Source organism: Cibotium barometz, chromosome 22, assembly GCF_041138505.1.
Source record: "Cibotium barometz isolate CiBa-2024 chromosome 22, ASM4113850v1, whole genome shotgun sequence".
Taxonomy (NCBI): domain Eukaryota; kingdom Viridiplantae; phylum Streptophyta; class Polypodiopsida; order Cyatheales; family Cibotiaceae; genus Cibotium; species Cibotium barometz.
The window spans coordinates 33,638,380-33,649,690 of record NC_141067.1 but is presented as its reverse complement, the minus strand read 5'-3'; the positions used below and the strand labels follow the sequence as shown (position 1 = coordinate 33,649,690).

General features: G+C 41.4%; 1 pseudogene; it reads right to left on the bottom strand.

Annotated features, from left to right (window-relative positions):
* Positions 1–269: 269 nt before the first annotated feature.
* LOC147626564 (nucleoid-associated protein At2g24020, chloroplastic pseudogene) lies at positions 270–709 on the bottom strand (annotated as a pseudogene).
* Between the last annotated feature and the right edge of the window lie 10,602 nt (positions 710–11,311).

The window sequence follows — 11,311 nt, the reverse complement described above, 5'->3', positions numbered from 1 at the left end:
CTATCTTCACAAAATGAGATATTCTGCAAAATCAAGCTCTGGTTTTTTTCCTCCCCTCTCTTTCCTGCCTACCTCCCTATCATATCTGCGTTTTCCTGGTTTTTCCTGATTTTTCTCGCAAGAGATTCGGGCTGAATTCGCCTTTGCAACCAAAAACCCGGATTTCCCCATTCGAAATACGCTGCGCCTCCTTTTTTTTTGCTTAAAATTTGAATATTCCATTTTTTTTTTAAAAAGCCTTCATATTTTTTCCACGCAAGCCACCACCTTCTCATGGAGTGTCCTTTGGACCAAACACAGTAGCACTCCAGACGAACAGGTTTTCGTCACCATAAGGGCTCGTGCTGTAGCCCTCTGGCGGCTCGTTGCAAATAGCCTTGAGATCGGACATGAGGCGCAACTGTGCAGAGGACGCCATAGTCACAAGACCTTTGAAGCTCTCCGCACCCTCTTCTATGGAGACCCTTCGATGAAGGTGATGATAGCGATGCCGGCCTCTGTGATATCGACACTAACAAGTTCTTGGTCTCCTGACAATGTCACCTTGATGAGCTCGCCCTCGCAGTATCCATCAAATTCTGCAGCAGCAAGCTCCTTCTGCACACGAACAGCTTCAACTTGAACTACTTGCTGAGCTTTTCTTACAATATCATACAGATCTTGCATGTTGCCGAATAGCCCTTCTTGGAGGCTTCATCTGGGCTGTCTGTGTTCTTGTCTCAGAGTAGGAATCATTACGCTGATCAAGGTATGGCAAGGTTTCATCTCCATTCATGATGCCATGCACACCATCAAAAATAGTACTAGGTGAGCTAGTATAAATGAGCTTGTGCACGTTGTTATGAGGGCAAGCATTTATTATATTGTGCATTCCTTCAATAGTGACATTGTAGTGTAGACTGAAATTGTTGATTGATGAATCTGAAGCTGCCATGTGGAAAAGTGCTATTGTTCCCTTGTATGCTTGTGCATGCATGTCGTTAAAACATTGCATAGCCAAGGAACCCTCATGGTTAATGCCGTATCCTTTTACCATTGAGCTCCATGCTACAACATCTCGAACTGGTAGCTTATCAAAGACTTCCCTTGACTCTGAAACAGAGCCACACTTTGCACACATGCCGATCAAACTATTGCCAATTGAAGCATCTCTCATGAAAGCCTCTTGTGCCAGGTCCTTCAGTCTTTCTTATGCCTCCATCAAGATCAAAAACTGCAACTAATCCCTCTTTCTTGTTAGCCCCTTAAGAAAGTGATGCTGCTTTTGGTTCATTGATAATTCGTGCTACCTCAAGGTTCACCATAAGCATAAAAAACTCCATGATTCACACCACACTTATGTACAGAGGCTTCGAGACCTGGCTCAGCCTCAGCTTGTCTAATTAAACCTCATTTACAATATGAACAAATGTACATAGGCATCATAAAATGACTCGAGTCGTGGCACTTAATCCCATACATCTAGATTTATATTTAATGGCCTCACGTGCATGGTTTCACACCATAGACGTGCCATGGCACGACAACGTTGCTTTTTGATATGAATATTGTACATATTCGGGTAAATTCATGTTTTACTATTTGAATATTATACCCAGGGGGGTCACTCATGAATATGTAACCGTAGCACATGGGTTCAATAGAAGGGATTTCTAGAATCCCTTTTTTACACATTTTTTAAATACATAAGGGTACCATTTAAAGGTGGTATTCACAGGTTGAATAGAAAAAGGGTATGTTTTATTCATGAAAAACTCACAAATAAGGGATTTTAAAAATAGGCCTTGAATTCATGTGATATAGAGGGTTTACTTATAGTGAACCCCTCGAGATATTATATTCATGTGTTGTATATGTGTGTTATTTGTTTGTTGATTTCTATGAAGGTATCACACAGGTTCATGAATAGCCACATGGATATCATCTATGGGTGCATCACATGAAGACTTGACTCTTCATGGTCGAATGTGGTGGGATCTCAGAATGTTTGGTGTGATTATAAGGAAGCGACTCTACATTGATTGAGGGGCAGGATGGTGTTTAGTGTGATTATAAGGAAGCGACTCTACATTGATTGAGGGGCAGGATGGTGTTTAGTGTGATTATAAGGAAGCGACTCTACATTGATTGAGGGCAGGATGGAGTTTGGTGACTAAGGAAGCATGTCAGTACTAGACATACATGGCCCCTCGCTCTGCATAGTAGAGTGTACAAGCTTCTGGGATTGATAATGAATGGGTAAAACAACTCCGTAGTATAGTGGGATTTTCATAATTTTGGTGGATATATAACGTATGCACTATTGCTAATGAGATCGATGAGGAGTGATCGTGCTTGACAATACATGCCATCTTGTTGAGAGGATCACAATCATGGTGGAGGAAAATACATGGAGGAATAATTCAACTTTATTTAACAATATTATTTCATTGAAACTAAGGGGAGGTGACATAATAGCTAAGTGTCACGATATTGTGATATGAGGCCTCAAGTGATGTGCTCTATGCTTAATGTGATTTATGCTACCATATTAATGTATAAAAAAAGGGGTAAGGGTATCACATGTATAGAGTGCTCTATGCATGGATATAACTCTCTATACATGCCTAGATCTCTCTATGCGTTGTCGTGCCATGGCACGTCTATGGTGTGAAACCATGCATATGAGACTATCAAATGCAAATCCAGATGCATGGGATTAAGTGCTATGACGAGTCATTATATGATGCCCATGTACATATGTTCATATTGTAAATGAGGTTCAATAAGACGAGCCGAGGCTGAGTCGGGTCTCGAAGCTTCTGTACATGAGTGTGGTGTGAATTATGGAGCCTTATGCTTATGGTAGACCTTGCAGTAGGGAACACCCTTCTCAACGTGTATGGAAATGTGAGAGCATATATGATATAAGGATTGGTTTTGAAGAATACCCTTTGGAGATATCGTGTCTTGGAATGCCATGATTTCAGTTCTTACTCGGAATGAGCAAAACAAGAAGAACTTTAATAAGATACTGCACACATTCAAAGTCTTTGTGTGTCCTCATAAGCACAATGATCCCTTCAATAATATCTTCATGCCCATGGATGGTGGATCTAGTGGCAACTATGCTAGTGAGAACTATTTCAAGATGGCTCTTGTGAGTAAGGTGGTGGTGGTGGTTCAGCTGTTACTCAGACTTCATGGGTAAATGGGAAACACTCAATTATGTACATGGTCTGCGTGGCTATGTAAATGATGGTATGGGTGGCTCGTCAAAGAGCTATGTGAATGATGTAAATGGCTACCCATGTGCATGATGTGTAGTAGCTTCTCTATGGTATCGATGAGCCGAGTCAATGATTACCTCTTATGGGAGTGCAAGCATGATGCATGCTTTAGTAGGCTTATGATATGAATATGATATTTGATGCTGCTTTGGTTCAAGCATATACATATGAGGAGTAGATATATCATGTGTATAGAAGGTAGTAAAGACGGCAGCTAGCGTGGCAGTAACCAAAAGAGATATCCGAAATTAATGCAAAAAAAAAGGTGGCGCAAGTGTTTTTGAAACTTTGGAAATACGAAAATTCAGCTGCAAAAGGTGGGGAGCGCCCGAATCCTTGGCCGAAAAAAAAGAAAAACCAGAGAAGGAGCGCATATCGTAGGTGTGTGCAGAAAATGAGAACCAGGAGCGCCATCTAACGAGTGATTTTAAAATAAAAAAGGCGACTACTATTTATAGCTTTTTGGGGTTAGAATTAAAAAGGTTATTGAGTGCTATCAAGGGATATGGTTTTCACATCATAGGCATTTTGTTCCTTGCACAGTCGATAGTGAAGCGGCCGTGAGGGGAATAGCAAAAATCAAAGGAAAAATCCGCTTGTTTTTACTTTCAGATAAGTAAATTTTGTTTTTTTGTTTATTACCACTTACAAATTGAAAAATGGTAAAACCTATGAAACCTTTAAGGTTTTAGAAGATGAGAAGGTTTTGGATTTGAAGGATCTTGGAATAAGAAAGCATCAAAATACAATAAGGTTCCTGGAAATTTGGTTTTATTTTCTACTCGATTGGATTTTGGAATGCAAGTCATGGAGTTTCCTAAAATCACATGAGCATGTTATAGATATGCCATATGTCATCTTTTGTTTGTGAGTTGTTGGAATTTAAAAGCAGGTTTTCAGGAGATAAAGAGACACCTTGAAATGATGGAATTGGTGTCACTTGATGTATGTGATGTGAATGGTCACATGTATGTGGAAATTTTTTGAAGATTATGTTGTGCCTACATGTGATTGGTTTGAGGCATTTGGAAAAAGGAGTCAGTAAATCTATGCTTGGAACGGGACATGCACTTGATACACAATTTATGTGCAATCATCAGGTTGAATTCGGGGATGTATTGAGGTGAATTGGCACATGTTTATGTCATCAAAAATGGACATGTCTTATGCTCCTTGGAGAGTTATGTGTGTGAGTTTCCTTGTGAGGATTAGAAGCTACTCTCACAGCTAGAAGTCTCGTACTTTCCCAGCGACACCGTCCACGTCACGATAGCTTTTTGGTGAACCCGACGTGAAACTGCTGGGTGAGAGTGTGGTGAAATACACAGGGAAGCTATGGCCGAGAATCTTGAGGGTCAGGGGGTTCATTTTGACCCCGGAGTTATGCAAATGTTTCAGATGTTTACTATGTATATGCAACAGCAGCAGCAGCAAGCTGCTGAGAGGGGACAAATTTCCACGACCAAAGCACTGCAATCAATTGTGAAAAAGGTGGATCAATTTGATGGTAAGGATATCACAAAGTACCTGCGCAATTACACAAAGGAAATGGAGCTAAACAGGGTGACTGAGGAGGATATGGTTCGAAGCTTTGAGCTGGTATGTGTTCCTGAAATAAGAGAGCGCATAAGAGGATTGCAGACAGCACATGGTGGCAGAAATTGGGAGGAGTTCAAGCTTGCTTTAAAGGATGAATATTTCATGGAGGATTCCGAGCGAGTGACCAAACGAACTTTCTTGGAATGGGTCACAAAACCCAAAATGGGAATTTCTGCCCCCACAGAGTTGCTAAGAGAGTTTCAGAAGTGCTATGCCCAGCTGTCAAGGATAGAGCGCACAACTTTGGACAGAGAAAAAATAGAGCTCTTCTTACAAGCAATTGGGAAAGATCTCCAAGAGAAACTGGAAATCCTCCTTGAGGATAAGGATACAGAGCAGGGGCTAAAGAATGATTGGAATGATGTCGAGGATGCGGTTACCATGCTAGCAAAGCGGCAGCGAAGGAGGGATAAAATGGTGATGAGCTCGGCAACTCCTATAACTGCTGTTACTCCTGAGAATCTACCAAAACCAGCTGCTACAATCCCAAAGGTAGAAGGGCCGATGGATGAGCTTATTAAGGGTATGCGAGACCTAAAATTGAAGATGTCCAGGATTGAGGAAAAAGGGCTATCATTAGGGCAGGCTTCTATGCAAAGGCCTCAAAGCAAAGAAGGGTTTACATTCAGATGCATATGGTGTGATTACCCAGAGCATGCAAAGAAAGACTGTGCTAGCTATAAAGAAGCCCTCAGAAATCAACTTGTGTTTTTCAAAGATGGGAAAATCCACCTTACAGAGACTGGTCTTCCATTAAGCACAAACTTTGGAAAAGGAGGGATGAAAAAATTGGTTGAGGACATGGTTGCTGGACATGCCATCTCTATGGTTGAGGCAACAACCTATGGGTTAAAGGTTGGTCAATCAAAGCAGGAATCTGAGAATGATGAAGATTATGAGAATGAAGATTTTTGGCCATCAACAATGGAACTAATTGCGTCAAAGAAGGTGTCTAAACAGGCTTTACATGAGACAGGTGACTATATACGTCTTGAGACTGGCTGGGAAGAGCCTGTGGATTCTTTATCTATTCATGCCTACATTTCTAAATGCCAGAATAATGAGGCACAGGTAGAGGAAAAGCGTAAGAGGGAAAATGAGGAAGGAGGGCCATCAAAAAGGGTCACTCGTGGTAGTGAAAAGAAGGATCCTGGGCCATCACATATGCCTCCACCGCATAGCAGACCTCCACAGGAAGTATCAATGGAAGAAGTGCCAGCAAAAATGAAGCATGAGAAGGAGAAGGGTAAAGGAAAAAGTTCACTCTACAAGCTTCAATCTGATATTGAAGCCGCAAACAGATCTCAAAAAGGTGCTTGAAGAGAGGATTCTAAACAGCAGGGTGGAATTTACACTCGGGGAAGTAAGGGATTGCAAAGAAAGAATTCCATGATGAGATAATTGATATTATACGAAGGAAAAGGCAGTCCATAATTGAATCTATTCCATCACAAGGGGAGGCAAGCACTTCCAAGACTCATGGAGTACAGGTACAGCAAAAGGAAGAGAGAGAATGTGGTGGAATGTAATCACTCTGCTAAAGGAGCACGACAAGTGCGCTTTGTGGATGAGGATGATGAAAAAGAAGTTCTTACAAAGAGTCATTACTCCAGGAGCCATTGGGCAAGAGCAACCACTGAAACCCTTGTCAAGATAGGTGACTTGGAAGAGCCATATGTCGCTCTAATTGATCGTGGGTCTGAAATAAATCTTATGGCTAAAAATCTCTACAACAAATGTAAGTGGCCAATGGATCTAGATCATGGGTGGATGATTAAAGCAGCTAATAACTCATCTGGAGAGCTCTATGCAGCATGTCCAAATGTAAGGGTAACTATAGGGGATGTCCAAATGTAAGGGTAACTATAGGGGATGTGAAAGATGATCAAAACTTCTTTGTTCAGGAGATGTCATCGTATCCTCTCATCCTTGGGCAACCCTACATTACAGCTGTGAGGATGGAAACAAAAGTTTTGGATGATGGCTCGGCATATGCAAGAATAAGGAGTAAAGATGGCAAGAAAGCTGTTCAGTTCTTGACAGTTTGCATTAACCATGAAAGGAACGGTGAATCTCTTCGAGCATAGTCACTCCCAAAGATAAATAGAGAATTCATGAACTACAGGGAGATGAGGGATTTTGGCCAGGTGCCATTGTAAAGCGGGATTCCAATGGTACAAGGGAAAATGAGTTCTCGCAGGACTCTATCAATGTAAATAACTTTTCAGCAAATTTTCAGGGATTTTCTAGCTATGGGTCACTGGTCTTTGTAAAAAGCAAGGATTTGAAGCATGGCATGCGTAGACATGTACAAAATGAACAAAAAAGTCTTGAGCAGTGTGGTCTTTTGGAGAAGAATGAGTTTATTTCAGGGGTGCTTGATGAGGTGTCATTTGTGGATACTATGGATGTGCTTTTTGATATGGGAAGAGCATGCTTATAGGGTGGAAATGAGATGATAGAGGTGTCATCTGTGGGGATGTATGATATAATCCGGGAATTTGAGGGGATGGAATGTAAAAACATGAATTGTGAGATGGATGCTCATGTTGATACAAAGTACAAAACGGTTGCTAAGAAGGTGAAACCAGTTGCCTTGCCCTTGCCACCAGGAAGCAAGGAAAAATTAGATGAAGCCTCTATGCAACCGAATCTCAGAGATCCGAAGAAAATTGGGCATAAGTTTACACAGAAAACTTTAAAAGAGCTGAAGATTGGTGAAAAAGATTTTCTGTTGCCAGTTGAAAGGGAATGCTTTGAGGAGATTCTTGTAAAACATGGGAAAGCCTTTGCTTTTCAGCCGCATGAGATAGGCTGTGTCGATCCAAGTGTAACAGTGCCAATGGTGATCTTCACTGTACCACATGTGCCCTGGAACCTGCGGCGGCCGATTCCAGTACCAAAGGCTCTCTTGCCAAAGCTAATGGAATTACTAAAAGAAAAGATCAGGATGGGAATTTTGGAGCCATCATGCGCTCCATATTCCAACAGATGGTTTACTGTGCCAAAAAAAATGGAACATTGCGCTTCATTCAAGACATGCAACCTGTAGACAAAGTCACAATCAAGAATGTGGGAGCAGGTCCGATTGTGGATGAGTTTGCAGAAGCATTTGCGGGGAAAGCTATATACTCTATGGGTGATCTATATTCGGGATATGATCAGTTCCAGCTGGATATACAAAGCACGGACTTGACCACAATGAAAACTCCTTTGGGATTAGTAAGGATGTGTACCTTACCACAGGGAGCCACCAACTCAGTGGCACATATGATGAATGGAATGAATAAAGTCTTGCGAGACTTCATACCACAAATAACTATGCCTTTTCTGGATGATGTGCCAATAAAAGGCTGTGATGAGAAAGACAAAGATGAGGATTTGGATTCAAAAGGGTGCCGCAAGTTTGTGGCAAATCATATAAAGGATTGTGATATGATTCTATCCAGGCTTGAAGAGGTGAATCTTACTTTATCTGGACTGAAATCAGTGTTTGGGGTTGGTGAAGTGCTAATAGTGGGACATCTTTGTAGTACTAGTGGACGCTGACCTTGTCCAGCCAAGATAGATGCAATACAAAGAATGAAAGAGATATGCATTAATGTTACAGAGCTAAGGAGATTTCTTGGTGCATGTGTCTTTTATGTTATATGGATCCCGCATTATGCACATGTGTCTTTTATGTTATATTGATCCCGCATTATGCACATGTAGCAGATCCTCTTTATCAACTTTTGAGGAAAAATCAAAAATTTTTGTGGAGTGCAGCACATACTAAAGCTATGCGGAAGCTAAAATATTTGCTTCAATCATCACCTACTCTAAGGAAGGCAGATTATGAGTGTGGCAGGCCTGTGATTGTTACAGTTGATACTAGTCCTACTGGGATAGGATGGGCAGTAGGGCAAGATGATGAGGATGATCACAGGTATGTAATCAGATTTGGAGCAAAGGTATTAAGCATTCGACAATGAAAATATCCGCAGATCAAGAGAGAGTTATGGGGAATAGTCACTGCTCTAAAATGTGAAAAAGAATATCTTATTGGGGCATTTGTACTTGTGGAAACTGATTGCTTGCCACTCCTTGGGATGATAGCAAGCTGCACCACACCAGATATTGCTATGCTTAGGTGGATTGCCTATATCAAGTCACTAAATCCTGAGTTTGAGCATATTGCAGGAAAAGATAATCCAGTTGCAGATATGCTATCAAGAGCCAGGTATGAAGATGAAAAAGAGATGATTAGTGACATTGATGATGTAGGTACAAATTTCTACATTATTGCATATGCAAAGGGGGACCATACTTGCCTAAAATGCACTTGAGTCTTTTACTGAGGAAATGTATGAAGGAGATTGGTTGCTTATTGGTCAATACTTGAGTACTCTGACAAGACAGGAAAATTGGTCTGACTCAGAATTTAAGAGGATCCGCAGAAAAGCATATGGTTATTTTCTAAAGGATGGGTACCTCTGGAAGCATCCTAAGCAGAGGAATGCTATGCCACAGAGAGTCATATGTGATAAAGAGACTCAAGGGAAGCTCGTGAAAGAATTCCATGAGAGTCTCTGGGCTGGACATCGAAGTGTGTGGGCCACCTTTACCAAAATAAAGGAAAAATATTGGTGGAAAGGAATGTACAAGGATATTTCCCAATATGTGGAAACATGCATGGTATGTCAAATATACTTAAATGTGCGACATCTTGAAGGCTTGCAACCAACCTACTCACCTGCCATGCACTACAAATGGGTAGTGGATCTAGTTACAATGCCTTTGGGAATTTGGCAGATGCAGTACATAGCACTTGCAAGAGAAGATTTGACAAATCAGGTAGAGGGGCGTGCTCTTAGAACAAAGAGTACGGAAACAGTATGCAAATTTCTCTTGGAAGATGTGATTTGCCGGTATGGTTGTGTTGGGAAAATAACAGCTGATAGGGGTGAGCTAGATGTTGAAGAAGTAAGGGAATTCTTCTCTGGAATTGGCATCAAACTGTCCCTAACATGTGCTTACAATCCTGAGGGCAATGGTAAAAGTGAGCGAGGACATCCTCCAATCATTAAAGCTTTGGCTAAGGCATGCAGAGAAAGAATGCGAGAGTGGCCAAGGCTGCTACCTTATGCTTTGTGGGCTGACCGTACAACTCATAGCTCAGTGACAGGATACATGCCTGCAGAATTAATGTATGGTCAAAAGCCAGTAATGCCAGTTGAAGAAGTAGTTCCAACTTGGAATGTATTACCCTGGGTGGAAGGATTGAACAGGGAAGACCTCCTTGCATTGCGAATAAGGCAGCTGGAGAGGAGGCCTGAAGATGTAGAGCTTGCTAAAGCTTGTTTGAAAGATGCAAGGTTGAAAAATAAAGAAAGATTTGATAGAAGACACAGACTCTGGCCAAAACCTATTGAAGAAGGTGATTGGGTCCTAATGTATGATAGTAGCCTTGACAACCAGTTCACTGTTCAAAGAAAGTTTGCAAAAAGATGGTTTGGCCCTTACATTGTCAAGCATGTGCATGGAAATGCCACGTATACCCTATGTGAGCTTGATGGAACAGAGATAAAGAATCTTGTAGCAGGCAAAAGGATCAAGATGTTTAAAAGAAGGCTTGACAGTGATCCTTTTGATTCACAGGGAACTCAGGATGAGAGGCTTGATAGTGATAACATGGATATGGCTGAAGAGGAAGAGGATGATTTCCCTAATAATGTAGAAGATGAAGACGACATCCAGATATATGTGGATCTTGATGATGATTTGGCACATACCACAGGATGTGCAGGTTTAGAGGGGGTGGATGTCGTGCCATGCCACGTCTATGGTGTGAAACCATGCATATGAGACTATCAAATGCAAATCCAGATGCATGGGATTAAGTGCTATGACGAGTCATTATAGGATGCCCATGTACATATGTTCATATTGTAAATGAGGTTCAATAAGACGAGCCGAGGCTGAGTCGGGTCTCGAAGCTTCTGTACATGAGTGTGGTGTGAATTATGGAGCCTTATGCTTATGGTAGACCTTGCAGTAGGGAACACCCTTCTCAACGTGTATGGAAATGTGAGAGCATATATGATATAAGGATTGGTTTTGAAGAATACCCTTTGGAGATATCGTGTCTTGGAATGCCATGATTTCAGTTCTTACTCGGAATGAGCAAAACAAGAAGAACTTTAATAAGATACTGCACACATTCAAAGTCTTTGTGTGTCCTCATAAGCACAATGATCCCTTCAATAATATCTTCATGCCCATGGATGGTGGATCTAGTGGCAACTATGCTAGTGAGAACTATTTCAAGATGGCTCTTGTGAGTAAGGTGGTGGTGGTGGTTCAGCTGTTACTCAGACTTCATGGGTAAATGGGAAACACTCAATTATGTACATGGTTTGCGTGGCTATGTAAATGATGGTATGGGTGGCTTGTCAAAGAGC